Here is an 18,058-nt window from a genome sequence, read left to right as displayed (position 1 = left end):
AAAATACTATTATTTACATTTTCAGTTTTTATGGCCACACTGTAGGTTAGCAGAACATAAATAAATAAAAATTACCTATAATTCCTCTCTCAGGAAAAAATGTCAGTGTTAACATTATGGTAAGCACCATTTATCATGAGATTATACTCTACATATCCTTTTGTGATTTGATATGTTGAATAAGAATTAAGAATTCTAGTCCAGGGGCACCTGGATGGCTCAGTTTAAGCATCCAACTCTCAATATCAGCTCAGGTCATAATCTCAGAGTCATGAGGTTAAGCCCCATGTTGGGCTCCTCGTTGGGCATGGAGCCTCCTTAGAATTCTCTTTCTCTCTCTCCTCTGCCCCGCCCCCCTCTAAAAAAATAATACTAAATATTTTTTTTAAAGATAAAAATGCTAGTCTATATCCTCTAACAAAGTAACACCGGTGAAATATGTTAATAATGAAAAATATGAAAGAGTAATAGGGCACTAATATTTTCATGAGAAGAGGAAACTACTGTAAAGGTCTCTATCTAATCTCCAGGGAACAAAAAAAAAAAAAAATAGATCAAGAATTTAAAAAGTTAAAAAGTGTTTTCTCCAGTTAGTTGAAGGCCATGGACAAATCCATCCTACTAATGTTCCATGCTAAGTCAAGATCTTTTCTGTAGTAAGCAACAAAGTTATTTCCTAAGAGAAGTCACTCCTATTGTATATACAATCTCTTTCCAAAGCAATCGCTGACTCAGCAGCTCCAACCCTAAGTAGCAAAACTGAGATATTGTGACTTTTAATAGTCATCCTTTTCAATCATCTGTCCCTTTACCCCTCTTCTAAACAAAGACCAGGTCTATGAGAATATATCTTTTATGTTAATGATATGCCTGACCCAGAAATTTTACTCTTCACAATCCTTTCTCACAAAGTGAAGGTTCATTCTACTTATAAATTCCCTTAAATGCAATCTTAATTGTAGCATACTGCCTCCCTGACCTGATATCCATCTTAAAAAGTGAAATTCAAAGATGACCATGTCCCATTGCTTGTTCTCTTTAATTCTGAGATGCTAAGCTTGGCAGTTCCACATAAGTTTTTCGAATCCAATTTGGATTAAACCAGGCCTGCTGAAGTAGCTCTAATTTTCAGATACAAACCCCCTGGAAGCCCGAATACCATCATTTTGTATCTGCCCACTGCCTAACTGTCCAAAAAGAAACCCAAGAAGTTCCAGGTAGTTACTTCCTTTCCTGACCTTGACCTAACCTCCAGTTATCTTTCTGCACCCCAGAATTTTGTAAGACCCAATTTCATGTCCAGACCATCCTGCCATTTCCATATTTTTTATTTAAAAAGTCATTTTTCATCATACCAGAGACACAGCTGGTGGGAAAGAGCAGAGCTCACAATCATGGCCTTGAAAATATACAAAAGTAGCACCTTGCAACAAGGTGTTCGTGGTTATTACAGGACATTTGAAAGAACTTGATAAAGAGCCATATAAAAATCCATGTGAAAACAAGACTGAAACACCTAAACAAGGATCTTAAACTTGGGTGTTCATTTTGTCCTCACCCCTCATTAACTTCCAGTACATTCTGCCCCTTATCTACTGACCTGGCCAGACACCAGGTTTCCCTCCCAAAGGTCCATCTCTATTCCTACTCTGCATTTTTCTCAGTAAAGCCGAAGTTGACCTTAAATGGTCTAAATTTCAGAAGTGATTCAACTTTATTTTTTTTTAAAGATTTTATTTATTTTTTTATGATAGACAGAAAGAGAGAGAGAGAGAAGCAGAGACACAGGCAGAGGGAGAAGCAGGCTCCATCCCGGGAGCCCGACGTGGGATTCGATCCCCGGTCTCCAGGATCGCGCCCTGGGCCAAAGGCAGGCGCCAAACCGCTGCGCCACCCAGGGAACTTTAAACAAAATATGCATTCTCTGAGAATTTTAAAAACAGCACATCTTGAATAAAGTGAAATGTTTCCCTTTATAGGAAAATCATTTCCAGACCCAGGAATTGTTAAGAATGATCATCTGTTACTCTTAACCATGTATCAGAAATTCCGACTCCCTAAAATCCCTCTTATTCTTAGATGATGTGTACTAATATCACTTACATATGTATGAAACAATTGGAATCTACATTTTAATCATCTTAATGCTCAATGTAGTTCTCTACATGATTCTTCTGGCAATGTGAGCATAAATTACAAATAGAGTCTTTTCTGAAAGCCTGGTAGGTTGACATATGACCAACTCTAGATTCTTAAACTAAACTCAACCCAAAAGTACTTTCAATCAATTTGACTTCACCTGAGTTGGACTTCTGTAACACAAGAAATTTTACTATATAAACAAGACATACAATTCACATTGTCTAATATTTTCAACAATAAGATATATTCAAAGGGACCCCTGGGTAGCTCAGTGGTTGAGCACCTGCCTTCGGCTCAGGGCATGATCCTGGGGTCCTGGGATGAAGTCTTGCATCAGGCTCCCTTGCCAGGAGTCTGTTTCTCCTTCTGCCTGTGTCTCTGCCTCTGTGTGTGTGTGTGTGTGTGTGTGTGTGTGTCTCATGAATAAATAAACAAAATCTTAAAAAAAAAAAAAAAGATATATTCAGAGGCCAAGTAGTAGAATGAGAGGGGCTTGGGCTTTGGAAACATCAGAACTCCGATGCAATCACAGTTCTTCCAACCACAGGCCACAGAGACTTAAGCAAGCCCAACATCACAGTTCAGTTTCCTCATGTACACTTAGAGTAATAATAATGACATGTCACCAAGATTGTTACATAGAGTAGAAATAATGTATACAAAATGCTCACCATAATACCTAACCTAAAGTTCATGCTATACACATCTACCCTTAACAATAATAGTAATGGTGTGTATTTTAACCTCAATATAGTGTACATTTCCATCTGCAATTAGATTGAAGTTTAAAAATCTCTGGGAGCTTTCATAGTGAACTTATTCTACTTATTCATAGTTAACTTATTCAAAATAAGATGTAAGTTATTTAAGATAAGATGTGTGATGTAAAATTATCTGACTCTGACTCTTTCCTGTGACCATACTTTGAAAAATACCAGTAGTTTCATGAAAAAGAAAGGGAAAAGAGAGTTATTAATGAAGGAAACAGGACTCAGAAAAATAAATAAATAAACAGATGAGAGCACAAAGACATATTTGTTCCTCTGTATCATTAAGTCCTACATGATTGTTCTCACAGAACCAAGAGTTCCCAAGCTAGAGCTAAATCAACCCAACATCATGTCTGGCACCTGATTAAGTACTCAATAAAAATGTATTGACAAATAAAGGTTATATTTATGTTCATATGACTATTATCATGGACAGTCTATGGGTCACTATAAGAGAAGTCATTTTCAAGGTCTAGATAAATTCATTGTGCAAATCTAAAGAAGTCCAAGTCTTAAAATTCCAGATATTGCAGTATCTCAAAAATTCACACAAGTACTTTAAAAAATTTTTTAATGTATTCACCTTTTTCTTTGTATGATATGAAACTGTAAGGAGGGATCCCTGGGTGGCTCAGAGGTTTAGCGCCTGCCTTTGGCCCAGGGCACGATCCTGGAGTCCCGGGATCGAGTCCCACATCGGGCTCCCTGCGTGGAGCCTGCTTCTCCCTCTGCCTGTGTCTCTGCCTCTTTCTCCCTCTGTGTCTATCATGAATAAATAAATAAAATCTTTAAAAAATAAAAGAAGAAGAAAAAAGAAACTGTAAGGAAAATGACATGATTTTTCTACATTTTAATATTTCTTTTTTCTCTATCTTAAAGATAGTTGTGACTTAAATATTTACTTTTAGGTAAACTTTGAGTTTATGAATTAAAAAAATAAGCACTTCAACATAAGCATTTATTTAAAAACAAGATTATTATGTCAATATCATGGAAGAGAAATAGCCTTAAAACCACAGATAGAGGCACCTGGGGGGCTCAGTGGTTGAGGGTCTGCCTTCGGCTCAGGTCATGGGGTCCTGGGATGGAGTCCTGTATCAAGCTCCCCATGGGGAGCCTACTTCTCCTGCCTTTGTCTCAGCCTTTCTCTCTGTGTATCTCATGAATAAATAAATAAAATATTTAAAAAACAAAGCAAATAAACCACAGATAAATGTAACAATCTTTAAAACTTGATTAACTGCCTTACATGTATTTTCATAAATAGAAGGAAATCTTTCTTGATGGAAATTCTTTCCAGAATTTTATTTCAGATAATTTTTTACACTAACACAATTTTTACACTACAGTAACTTAGCTCAAAGCTAAGAACTGAAATTATCAAGATGCTGTAACTACCAGGGGAAAACTTCCAAATAAATGAAGAAGTATCTTCAACAGATCAACAGAAACAACACAGATGCATAACCCAAAGCTCTGACCTTTCTAAGTCCAGTGTTATTGGAGAGGCTCCTGTGGTACACAACAGTGGTTCCAAGTGCACAACGTTACGTGTAGAGAAGCATTGTAGGCCATAGTTCCCTGATCCATAGGGAGTAATGGTGAAAAACAGAGTGGTAGGACATGTGACAGATCTTAGGTTATACAACACAAGTTCAAAACCAAAAAAACAGCACGTTTTCTATTCAAAGACTAAATCTCATAGATAAAATGAGATACATGAAAATAAATGCAGATTGTAGCAAACATGGCTTTTACCTAATGGTCAGTATTTTCAGAAAAGAGACTTGCAAAAATAAAATGCAAATAGGCTTTAAATTTTTGAACTGGTTTGAAGTCCTCTTCAAGTTCTCTAAATTCATCTACATACCCATTTTAGAAGAAACTGCGGAAGATAAGATTATTCTTAACCATTTGCTAATCCATTTGTCTGACTTTATTTTTAATGCTTTAGTCAACCTCTACGTTTGATTTCATACATGATCCTATGTATTTCATTCTAGAAGGATTTATATTTATCATTTTTCCTATAATCTGATATATCTGTTTTAGAAATTTGGGGGAAAGCTTATTAAAATATGGTCCAAACACTTTCCTTACTTATTTTTTTCTGCTTCATTTAAACAGAGTATGCACAGATCACAATTTATTTTCTCTTTTCTTGTTTTGTACAATTTATTTCCCAACTAATTGCTCAATAAACTTTATTAATTAACTGCATACAAATTACAGACATCTCTATGGAGTGCAATCCATAACACTGATAGCACAAGATGCCCAAAAAACTGGGAATTGGCCTCAAAATAAACAGCAGTGCTTGGTAATAAATTTCTAGGAAAAAGATATAGGCAGAATATCCAGTAACTCCTTTCTTCCAAGAAAATTTCTATTCATTATTATTCACTTTAAATCAAAAAGTTCTAAACTGAGAGTGGTTATCTTGTTACTGTTCACCCTATTACCTAACTGGTCCTGAATACAACCTGATACCAGTGAAGTTCCAAGATGTTCTAACATGACCTAACGATGCTAGACCAGGGGTATCTGGGTGGCCCAGTGGGTTAACCATCCGCCTTCAGCTCAGGTCATGATCTGAGGGTCCAGGGATGGAGGCCCACATAGGGCTCTCTGCTCAGCGGGGAGTCTGTTCTCCCTCTCTCTCTGTGCACCCCCCTCAAATAAATAATTTTTTTTAAAATTAAGATGCTAGACTGAAAACACAACATTTTCATACATAGGCTAAAATGCCTTGGCAAAGGTTTATGCCAATCCCCTACAGTACCCCTCATTTAGTTTATATATCTACTGTCTCAGGCTCGTGCTTATAGAAAATTAACAACATAAAGAGTGTAAGACATAAGAAACTCCACAAGAAGATTAGGGAAACTCAGGAAATTAGTGTCCTGAGGGGAGCCATAATAAAAGTCTAATTTGAACATATCTCAGAACAGATAGGAAGCATCTGTAAATCATATGCCAACTATATGCAAACATGCATGATATGGCCTTAAGGAGATTCTAGAAGAGGCCTTATCACCTGATACTTCTATGATTCCTCATTTAGCAGTATTTAGCTAGTAATACCCTTTCATAGTCCTATAAAATACATTGACCTTTCAAACCAGATTTGATTTAAACTTGTCCATACTAGAAAAGGCCCAGAGCAGTCACAGACTTCCATATAGGAAAAAGGTACTCTAGAAGAGGAGGATTTTGCAGGACTCAAACCCAAATAATAAAAAATATTCACTCAACAATAAATATCAGGCAGTGTGCTAAATATTTTATATTTCTCTCATTTCTACTATCCACCCTCAAAATAGCCCTAGGGGTGTTACTGACTCCATTTTATAGATATAGAAACTACTATCATCCAGAAAAATTAAGGAAAGGGTCCCAGGTTACAGAATTAGCAAGTGGCAAAGCCTATTATTTGCATAAGCCCTAATGATTCCGGGTGCTGGGCTCATTTCACCACTACCTTTCGCCACCTCCCATGCACATTACCAGGAGAAACAAATGGAAAGAAAAGTGACTTTTCAGGACTAGGGAACAAAAGACTAGAACTCAGCATCTCCTAAATTTTTTCTGGATCTAAAATTATTTTTCTTGTCTTTTTTTTTAAATGGGTAATATGAGTAATATCAGAGGAAATCAGATAAAAGGATTTTTCACACCTCATCTTCCTTAAAAATATATTAAAAACTAAGAATATGTAAATTTATAATGTCCCTTCAAATCTTTATCTAGATGTAAGACTAAAGAAAAATGGAACATGAATAGATCAGAACTCCAGCAAACGTTGCAGACACCTTTATTCTCCCAGTCAAAGATGTCTACATTTTATTTTTCTGTTCATAAAAATTCATAATTAAAATTGCAAAGAGCAGCCTAATCTGTTCCTTCATTTTAGTACCTCCATACATCACTGGTTCCGCTGACCTAATAAAAAGAGCTCATCTTTCCCATATCAATTGATGTACCAAATCACTGATTAGCTAGTGTCCATTTTGTGTACAGACTAGGGTTGTATTTAATATATCAACCCCATTAGCTGCTTAATGCCATTTTCAAGATTTAACAAAGCAAATTCAAAAGCCCATTCAACAAACTTCCTGACAATATGATGGTCCTAGTCCTGATTTCCTATAACTCATTAATTCTTTTGTATTTTGTCACCACTTTTGAATATGTTAACGAAAGTCAGGGAAGGTCAAGAGAGGCCAACAGTACCAAATCCCCTTTTCACTACTTCCCATTTTTCACAGATCATTTCATGAGAAATGACCTGAGTGAATTAAAGCAAACCAAGGAATAGCCTCAAGATTCCCTTTAAATACCTAAGAACAGCCCATTGAAGTTGCCCTGTCCACAGGATTACAGACTGGATTGAATTGGGAAGGGGGAAGGGCCTCTCGCCTTCCTCTGCAAGGCTTGGGGCAGAGCAGTCTCTAGTTTTGTTAATAGCATGTCAATGCCATCACTTCTGCTCAGGGGGCTGCTGAAGTCCCCAGGAGAGTCACAATGTGTGACATGAAGCCAGCTATTGCTAAGTGAGGTCTAGGGAATAATTAGAAAGCAGGCATTTTGACTTTTAAATATTCTACTGTCTTTAAGTGGTTTAAATAATTCCTAAGCATAAGTGCCGCTGGGGAGAGCGGGGTGTCAGCAGCAGAATGGATGTTGCTGCTAACAGCCAACAGCTGGAAAGGGACTGTGACAATGCCCCCTGCTTTGCAATACTTTCCCGGTATCCTGCGCTACACTGGCTCTGGAATCTAATAGCACAATACGGGAAATGAGAGCTCATCTATCTACTTGTCAGGGGCACTGCAGGCATCCTACATACAAGCCTTCCCAGCTCGACCCAGGCTGAGCTAGACCATGACCTAAAAGGAAGCCTTTCAGGGGTGAAAGACCTTTCATAGTACTTAATACTCCAGGAGGCACAATTCCCAATGTCACCTGAGCAGAGAAGAGCAAGTAGGAAACGCCAGTATTCTACATTCTTTATGAAGATCACACTGAAAGGGGGCTCTGGCAGAAATTCTAAAGATAAACCAAGTGTTTCTGTAAGGATGTCATTTTAATCTTCTGGATATTTTAATTGGATTTCACTCATGCTTTTCCATCAAACCAAGACTTCCTCATGCAATTGAAAAGGGTTTTTTTTTTTTTTGTTTTTAGACTTTGGGAAGACCCCCTGTGCTATATCTTTTCCTTTTGTCCTTTCTATAATAAGTGCCGCTATTCCTAATTAGAGCTTCTTCCCCTGTCCCAGACTCCCCAGTTCTAGTATCTATACCTACCTCCCTCTTAACTGGTTTCCATGTCACCTTCTCTTCCATATGGTCTATATCACACTGCCAAATCAATTTTCCAAAGTACACTCTGGTTATACCCCTCCCTTCCTCAAAAAACATCAAAAATCCAAACTCTACACTACTTAGGCTAACTTTAAGGCCCTTCAGAGCATGTGCATATGGATCCTAGGTCATAAATGGTGCCAACCCAGTGAGCAATACACTAGCTGTATGAATTGTCAGTAAACTTCCAGGTGAGCTGTCAAGGGTAGTTTTCAAGGATAAGCAAAGCAAACTGCATGCACTACAGATCTACTACGTGCCTCTCACTCTACTAAGTTTTTTGACAATCATCATTTCATTTTTGTAATCCTGTACCTTAATAAATGAAGAAACTGAATCTCAGTAACTTTCCAAGTCACCTTAAAGGAACAGGGATTCAATTCCAGATCAGCTTGACTCATTAAAACAAGTCATGTGATTTCAAAAGGCCTCATAGGTACAAAGTGCTGTTTTCATATAAAAAGATGAGCTCTGGCCCCAAACATGAAAGAATGCCATTAACTGACTGGAATCTGAATAGCGTCTAAGATATGGGTGAGGCTTCAATGAGCAAGTGATAGGTGTGGAGGGAACAGCTTGAGAACATTCAGGGAATAGGGAAAAGGGGGATTTGTATGGTTAAATATCAGGAAGCCTCTGGGGTCATGGAAAAGATTAGGAGAGTGGGCTAAAAGTCTGGAAGACTGAAATTGCAAAGTGCTTTGAAGGCCTGGCTTAGGAGTCTGGACTTTAGCGTGTGGGCATCAGGCAGCTATCAAATAATTTGAAGAAGACGCAGAACAACTCCCTTGGTTTTTGGAAAGAAAAATTTCCAAAACAGTGAGGAGGATGGATTGGAGAGGCAAGAGTTCACAGTTAAGGACTGTAGGAAAGGCTCTATCAATGAATATAAAGACATAGAGAGGGGGTAAAGCAAAGTGAGAGACAGAAATGTAAATCTGGAATCCTAAAGAAAGATCCAAATGACAGAAAAAAAGGTGCTGATACACAGTAGCAGAAATAATAAAACAACAATAACAGTTAACATTTATTAATTGCCTATTTTCTGTCGGGTGCTATGCAAAACCCCCTTGCATTCTCTGTCCTCAGAACCCTCAGTTTACAAATGAGGGAAATGAAGTTTCAATAGCTTAAGGGACTAACCTGACATGAACAGTTCCCAGAAAAAGAAATACAAATGGCTTTAAGCACATGAAAGGTACTCAAATTCATTTAAAATTAAATAAGTACAAATGATAAAAATGTTATTATATTTCTTCTATGAAAGCACTGGTGATCAAAAACTCAGTGGGGATGTGAGAAATAGCTCACGTGTGCTGTGTTGATGGAGATATAATTTGGGACAAAACTTCAGGTGGGCAATTTGATAATATCTAGCATAATTTTAATTTTGCATGTCTTTCAGCCTAACAATTCCACTTCTTTTTTTTTTTTTACTTATTTATTTATTCATGAGAGAGAGAGAGAGAGCGGCATAGACAGGTAGAGAGAGAAGCAGGCTTCCCATGGGGAGCCTGACACGGGATGCCATCCAGGATCCCAGGATCAGGCCTTGAGCCAAAGGCAGACATTCATCCACTGAGCCACCCAGGCATCCCAACAATTTCACTTCTAAGAATTTGGCAATACCTAATATTGCAAAGTTTTGGATACAAAGAGCCAAAAGGAAAGGAAACAGAGATGAAGAAATGTAATGAAGCCCTATTGCATGCCAGAGACTTTCACAGACATTATTACATTTATTCTTCACAAAGTCCTGGGAGATGATTAGTATGATCTCCCTGTTTACAGATGTGGCAACAGAGGTCTGGCTGTTGTTACATAATTCTGCCAAAGACAGACAGCCAATAATTAAGAGTGTTGAAAATCAAACTCAAGCATGGCTGGCCCAAGGCTCATGCTGTTTTACCTTTCACTTTTCATTATGCCAGGGGACAAAAAACTTGAGTGTTAGAAGCAAAAACTATTCAAAACCTTGTGGACTTACCTTCCCCAAGCTACGACTCATCTGGAAAGATCAGCACCTGGCATATCCAAAGCAATGCAAGGTTTGAAAGTCAGCCTTCCCACGGATAACCTTCCCATTGATCCCATTCTACTACTAATGAAATAGATCTGCTTCAGGTTTGCTTCTGAAGCAAAGTATTATGCAAAGAGAAATCAATGTTACTATCAATGTTCAAACACCTAAATGTGTATGTACACAGCCACTTAGTTTTCTAAAAATTGATTCTTAATGAAATCTAGTATAAAACAACAACTAGAAGGACAAGAAAAGATATAAAGAGAGCCCCTCTTTACTTTCATCTTCCTTTGGGGGATCTGGGGCCATTCGGAAGGACAAACGAAAAAGAGCAGAAATATAAAATTGATAAATAATAAATTTCAGATAAAATTAACAAAAGTTCAACCTCAAAAGCTTATCCTGGTTTAAAAAATGATATACCTTTCTTATAGTTGTAAATAAAATAGTAAGTTCTTTTCACTTGCAAGGAAGCTTTTTATTCACTTATATGAACAAAACTAACAGAGAACCCAATATGAAAACAAGAAATGTCACGAACTCAACCATAATCCTAAGGAAAGCCACTTATTTTATTAAACTTTGTGGTCATCATGGCATAGCTCAGTCTGCCTAAGCATCCATATTTTATATAACTCATAGCTGCTTTCATTTTCAAGGGGTCTCCTGCCCTATATCATTCATTCATGAATTCATTTATGCAACAAATATTTATTGCCTATCTAGCTCTAGATTGCCTTCTGTCATTCTCTTCACAAAAACAAAGACTTCATAATGGGATTTATATCTACTATACATCCTTACTTTTTTCCCCCTTAAATTTCCCTTACCTTTTCCACTCCATTTCGATGCTTTCGTCTCCCCAACCTCATAGTTTCTTCAAGCCTTGAGGACCCACCGTGGACAGGTCTAACACACTGGAATCAAAGCTGAAGTCATAAGCGGGGAAAATAGTGCATGCATTTGCATTAACATTTCTAGAGGGAAGAAGATGGCAGGGCACCCAAATTAAACTGAAAATGCAGTTTAACATTTCAAAACTCTGGCACTCAAAGTTGTTTTCTCTGTTGATGAAACTGTAATTATACTACTGGGCAATTTAATTAATTTTGTGTTTTAGTACAAAAGTCCACGATTCTGCCTAAATAGAGTTAAATTAATGGAATATAAATCAGTTTGTCACATCTCCAAGAATTTTCATGAAGGGTATTTGGCTTTAATTTGTAAAAGCCAGTAAAGTCTCCACATGATGAAATTAATCATCCTTCTTTCATATCATTTCATCTAGAATTCAGGTAAAAAATGAATAATTTTATGTCCTCATTAAATATTTTGCCTGCAAAATACTAAAATTCTTAGATAAGCATTAAGTTATTAGACCGCAAAGACAACCCAAGATGTTCATTAAATTAATTTTTTCCTGCTTGGGAAAAAAAATCAAAGAAATATCATTAATAGATCAGCATCAAAAAGCTATTATATGCAATAGGGGCTATTTTATGTAATTATAAGTTTATGGATAAGATTACCCCCAAGACAATAATTTATAAATTTAGCTAAATAAAAGCATGGCTCATTTGTTCTCTCTTAACCTCACCCCAAAATTCCATGTCAGAAAGCATCTTTTCAAATAATTATGTAAAGTGCTCCTTTCCATCAAGATTATTTCAAACTCCTAAATTTGCAATGCCTCAATCATAATTCCTATTCCACTAAATTCCTCCTTCATTAAATTATTAATATATCTTCTATCTCACCGTCTTGTTTATCACAGGTTACTCTTTGCAACAACCTATTATTAAATGTTGAACAAATACCACAATCAACACTTCACAGATGAAAAAATGGAGACTTAGAGAGGCTGAATGACTCTGACAACAGTTTACTGTAGGAGAAATACTAAAGGAGTTGAAGTCAGGAGACCAAGATCCTATTCCTTGTTCCTCCTATAACTATGTATAGGATCAGCCACATCATCATTCTGCTTATTTTCCTTATCAGTAAGATGAAAGGCTAGTGTAAATTAACTCCGGGTGTATTTCAGTTCTAAGTCTTGACCAACTAAGAGAATCAGAATTAGAATACATCTTGGATTACTCATCTGGTTCTCTCTCCACTGCTTATAAACCTAAAAATAAAAGACCCCCCCATGTCTCCTTGGAACACCTTTGTTCTTCATGTCACATCAGCATAGTTCTACAAACTATGAAAAAAAAGAAGAGACTACATGCAGTCTCTTTAGACATCAATTCACTAGGACCATTGTATAATTTTTGCAACCCAGTACTCATTTTCATAATTTGAAAAATATATCAACTTACCTAAAACAAGTCTTAAAGACTTAATGAAGACATTTACTACGACATCATAAAGAACTGTTCCAGGAACTCTGCTCGGGCATTTGACTGGCTGTCTGACCTTAAGCAAGTAAGCAAACTAGAACTGGTCTGAATCATTTCTAAATGTTTTATTTTTTTTAATTATTCTGATGAATGGCAACAAAGATGACAGATATGCCTACCTTAGTCTTCAAAGTAACACACATGGTAAGGGGAGAACAGCCTGTACCTAGTCTTTGCCAGAGGGCTGAGAAGCAAGGATAGATATGTGAGTACTCTATTTGGATCCTCACTAAGAAAGAGCTCAGTCCAAAGAGAATGCTGAGGAAATCTATGAACAATAGGGGAGAGTGCCAGTAGCTATGAGACCTAATGGACCTATGAAATTGGCTTCCCTGCCTTTTGAGGATCCTTTCAACTTTTTTTTAAGTTCATGAAAATTAGGGCAATGAAAGCATCCTACCAGTGAAAAATGATGTGTGACCAGACCCTAGGTTTCTCAGCTATGTTAAGAATGTGGGCCTCCAGGCCAGGGATGTTACAAATACCATGATTCTTAGCTGTACAGCTTGACAAATGTTTTTTCTCCACTCATATACCAATTCTGATCCAGCATATACCATTCACAGACTGCATCTGTAGGTTCTTTCTTTCTAAGAAAGAAAGAAGCTCTGAAATTGCCTGAGAAAATGAAACTACTTAGACCAGAGAAGCAGAGATCTGTTTCATTTGCATTAGTTCCCAACCACTGTAAAATGGTTGCACAACAAGAGCATTTCTTTAATGCCACAAGAAATTAAGTGGAAAAGTCAAGATATAATGCCTCTTCCACAACTGAAGAGTTTGAAAATACCTCTTAAAATCCATTTTTAAGATGTAAAGAACCCACAGCTCTTATAAAAAAAAAATTAAGATTTTATTTATTTATTTAGAGAGAGAATGTGGGGATCCCTGGGTGGCGCAGCGGTTTGGCGCCTGCCTTTGGCCCAGGGCGCAATCCTGGAGACCCGGGATCGAATCCCACATCGGGCTCCCGGTGCATGGAGCCTGCTTCTCCCTCTGCCTATGTCTCTGCCTCTCTCTCTCTCTCTCTCTCTCTGTGACTATCATAAATAAATAAACATTAAAAAAAAAAAATTTAGAGAGAGAATGTGTTTGTGCCTACTTATGAGTGGAGGGGGTGTGGTCAGAGAGGGAAGAAGAGGAACAGACACCACAATAGGTGGGAGCCCAATACGCAGCTGGATCCCACACCCCACTCCCCCACCAAGATCACAACCTAGAAATCACAAACTAGATGACTAGGTCACATGACTGACTGGGCCACCCAGACGCCCCTCCCACAAAGTCCCATATAAAGTGTTTTTAAATGCCCATCCATTGAGCATAAATATTCAGTTGATCTTTATTGAAATAAAAGATTCTTCTAGATGTGAGGTAGTATTTGGAAGTCTACCTAGGATAATCTGCTAACATTTTGAAAATTTAATATAATTTGAAACTTAGAGAGTCTATTTAGACAGTAGTGGGGCCAGCAGTGTGAATGGAGAATTAGAAATCATTGACAAAGAAATAATTTGAAAATAAGAAGCAAAAGTAAAATGTTGCTTTCACAAAGTTGGACCTTAATAAGTGAATAAATTTAAAAGGGCAATCATGGCTTAAATCAAAAGTCTTATAAAGCCAAAAAAAATTGTTTACTTTTGCAGTTAATTTAATGTGGCTTTATGAATTTGGATGTAAAAAGTATAGGAAATAGAAAAATCAATTACTTTTGTTTATGTTTGTTTTTCTGCTCAAAATCAAATAGACCAGAAAAAAAGTTATGTTTTTAAGCTGTCGAATTCCTCTTCCACCATGATTCACTGATCCCTGGTATGACATGTCTGGCCTAGAAGAGAAGCAGATGTCATTCCAATAAGACCTCTGTTTCCTTGAACCTGCATCTCCATTCATCATTTTTGTCACATGCTGAGCACACACAGCCTCTTGGACCAGACTCAAGGTCCCACAGCCTCTGTGAATTCTAAAGAGATGGGCAGATTATTTCATGAAAGTGTTCAAACCACAGCAACCTTGGAATCAAGAAATAATGATAAACAATCATAATTATTCCTTATTTATTATTCCCAAGCCAGGAATCAATGAATTATAATCAGCTCCTACCAGAATAAACCAGAATTCTTTTTTTTTTTTTCAGAATTCTTTATCTCTCTTATAAACACTGTGCTTTTAGGTAAGATCCTCCTAAGTCAATACGTTAAGCTTTTACCTTTATCTAGACAGAACTAGCATAGTATATAATCCTGTAGCTCTAAATTTCTCTTCCTGGCAAGATGGAAGTCAGTAGACTTGAGTTCTAATTCCAACATGTGATACTCAGGTAAGACATTGATTAACTATCCTGTGCTCAGCTTCATCACTTATAAAATAACTTACAAGGAATCCCTGGGTGGCTCAGCAGTTTAGCGCCTGCCTTTGGCCCAGGCGTGATCCTGGAGTCCAGGGATCGAGTCCCATGTCAGGTTCCCTGCATGGAGCCTGCTTCTCCCTCTGCCTGTGTCTCTGCCTCTGTGTGTGTGTGTGTCTTTCATGAATAAATAAATTTTAAAAATCTTTTTTAAAAAATTTTTAATAAAATAAAGTAAAATAACTTACCAATACCTAGCTTCCCTACCCTCCCATTTCAGAGCAGAAGTTACATCTAAAAACCTGCCTTATAAGACTAAACTTTCAGGGATCATTTCTACAGTTTGTTAGAAAACTGCCTTATGACTTCCCAAGAATGGTGCATACCATTCCAAAGAATTATACTTTTCTGTAAGGGTCAACAAATAAATGACTGACAAAAAAAAAATAATAATAACCTTTGGGGGAGGAAAAAAACCCTGCATCTCATATTTGGTTTGAACAAATGACAAGTACATCAATGTGCATTGTAATAAGCCACTTAATATTTTATGGGTTAGTGGCTTCCAACAGCATCTGATATCAAATATTGGCCCAAACACTTTTGGAAGAAGTGGCAAAAAAGTGGACACCGATAAGCATCAGGCAATTTCCTCCCAACCTTTGCTTACGGACGGCTTACGAATGTTAAAATTCGAGACTCAAATTCTGATCCTTTCTGGGAAGTGCCATTCTCTCCAGACAGTAAATGGCAACCCAAGCCACAGCCTGTGTATACAGATGGTGTATAGAAAGAAGGAATTCGTGAATGGGTGACGGGCACTGGGTGTTATTCTGTATGTTAGTAAATTGAACACCAATAAAAAAATAAATAAATAAATAAATAAATAAATAAATTCAATTAGTCAAAAAAAAAAAAAAAAAAAAGAAAGAAGGAATTCTGTTCTCATTGTGAGCCTAAATGCCTCGCTTGGAAATAAAGCTTTACCTTTCACCCTTCCACTAAAGCTGAAACAGCCCTGATTTCCATTAAAAGATCCACTCATTTCTTTTTTCAATGGTACCGCAAAGGAAAGTAGGACCAGAGAATACTCACCAAGACACAATGTACAGTACATCAATTTTCTTCATGCATGGAATATTATACCAACTGATTAAAGTTTCAGGATTAGTCTTTTAAAGTGGCCACAAGTTGATCTTTAAGCCAATTCATTCTCTTTTCAGCCCAATACTACAGATTGCAAACACAGTTTTAGTCTGCTTTTGTGAAATTTAAGTGAAAGGAGGACTATATAGTTTATAGAAGAATTCATTAATTCATTTGATATCTTATGGAAAGTAATAGCATGACATGGTGTTATAAGGTTACTGCTGATAATTTGTGGCACAAACACCCACCATATTCTGGCCCATGATTTACTCCACAGTGCATAGCAACTCAAATGATAGTATCAGTGGCGTAATTTAGATTTCTAGATTCTATTTTTTTAAAATTGTCCTTATCTTTTGCATTTGTCAAAGAAAACAAAGACTTCCACGCAATTTTTTCATATTTCTATTTCCTGTCTGAAATACTATGTACCATAACAAGAATAGAGAAATTCATGATTTACAAAAAGTGTTACATTGCTCCACAGGGATGTAAACCCTGGCTGTAATGTTGGGACTCCAGTTAACACTGAATACTAAAAAAATTAACTCATTCTTTCTCTCTTCACCATTAACCAACAGTGTGTCTCTAGAACCATGTTTCCCTTTTTAAAGAACACTTTTGTACTCATTCTTAATTTTGAGTATATCCTAGATAGAGGGAGGAGAGACATAATAGGGGTCCAAAAGAAGAGCTAATGATGGAGTACTGGGCTGGCTCAGTCGGTAAAGCATGTGACTCTGAATCTCAGGGCCATGAGTTCAAGCCCCATGTTAGATGTGGAGCCTATATCACTTAAAGAAAAAAAAAAGAAGAGGAGCTAGAGGCCAAAAAATATCATCAGAAAATCTACATCCTTCTTGTCCTAATTCTATCACTCCCCCAGTCATTAGAAGCCAGGTATGGAAAAGACAGATCATGTAAGAAGGGGAAACCTAGCATATAATGCAGGGGACAAATGCTTGGTCCCTTACCTGTGGTAGTTAGAACTGGCCATTTTCTTTAAACTCTAAATTCCTAAGACATTGAAAATAATGTATTATTTCAGCTATACGTTATTGTTCACTGGCAATCTGCCGAATCCCAAAGGCAGTCCTCCAACTTTTTCTTTCAACATTACATAAAAAGCACATGTTAGAAAAGTCATTCATGTCTTGGAATTTATTAGTACCAATATCACAATAATATGCAGAGCTATTATAATGTACAATTCAGAAATTCCTCAGCTGAGGAAGTTTAATAAATAAAACATTGAATTTTCTTAAAGCAAATGTTTTGCTTAAGAGTATATTTGCCCATTTACTATATTTAGAAAAACAACCTGATTGCAAAATGCCATTTCGATATACAGCCATCTTGGAAATCAAAGAGCCTCCATAAAATTTTTTGGTGATTACACATGGTATTTGTTTGCTTGTTTTTTCGTTTGTTTGTTTGTTTGGAATCTTTTCCCTTTGGTCTCTTTTCTGCTTATTAAAATATTTAGAATTACTTTTAGATGTTGAGGGACTAAGAAGGCAGAAGCTCATGTCAACTGTTCAGCTCATTGGAAAAGGCAATATTTTTATGATGATAGCTTCTAAATACAGAGTAATTGCAAATACTAAATATTTTTCTTTCCTCCTCTTTCTTCTCCTCTCTCCTCTTCTTTCTCTACTCCTAATTCTATAGGGGGAAAAAAGTATCTTCAAAAATAAACCTGATGATTTCTATCTTTTTTAGTCCATTTTAGTTTCCAGGCTGGAATGAAATTCCTGACATATTATATTAATTCTTAACTCTTTCCTTGCTCCTCATCATTGATCTTGGCAATGTTTTGTTCTGTTTTTTGCTTTTTGGTTTTGGGGTATCTTGGGATA

General features: G+C 36.8%; 1 protein-coding gene and 1 long non-coding RNA gene across 2 annotated transcripts in view; both read right to left on the bottom strand.

Moving 5' to 3' along the window:
- The window catches only part of LOC112674849 (uncharacterized), a 97,975-nt gene extending 84,607 nt beyond the window's left edge, over positions 1–13,368 (bottom strand). The window contains exons 1-2 of the long non-coding RNA XR_007402024.1: positions 12,823–13,368; positions 11,132–11,230 (exon numbers count right to left, since the gene is read on the bottom strand). This is a non-coding gene — a long non-coding RNA (uncharacterized LOC112674849). The remainder of the gene's footprint in view (positions 1–11,131; positions 11,231–12,822) is intronic.
- Positions 1–18,058, bottom strand: part of NXPH1 (neurexophilin 1) — a 433,900-nt gene that overhangs the window by 253,017 nt on the left and 162,825 nt on the right. The window lies entirely within an intron of this gene.

The sequence above is a fragment of the Canis lupus genome, chromosome 14 (assembly GCF_003254725.2).
Source record: "Canis lupus dingo isolate Sandy chromosome 14, ASM325472v2, whole genome shotgun sequence".
Classification (NCBI taxonomy): domain Eukaryota; kingdom Metazoa; phylum Chordata; class Mammalia; order Carnivora; family Canidae; genus Canis; species Canis lupus.
The sequence above is the reverse complement of the archived record's forward strand: the minus strand, read 5'-3'. Positions and strand labels throughout refer to the sequence as shown.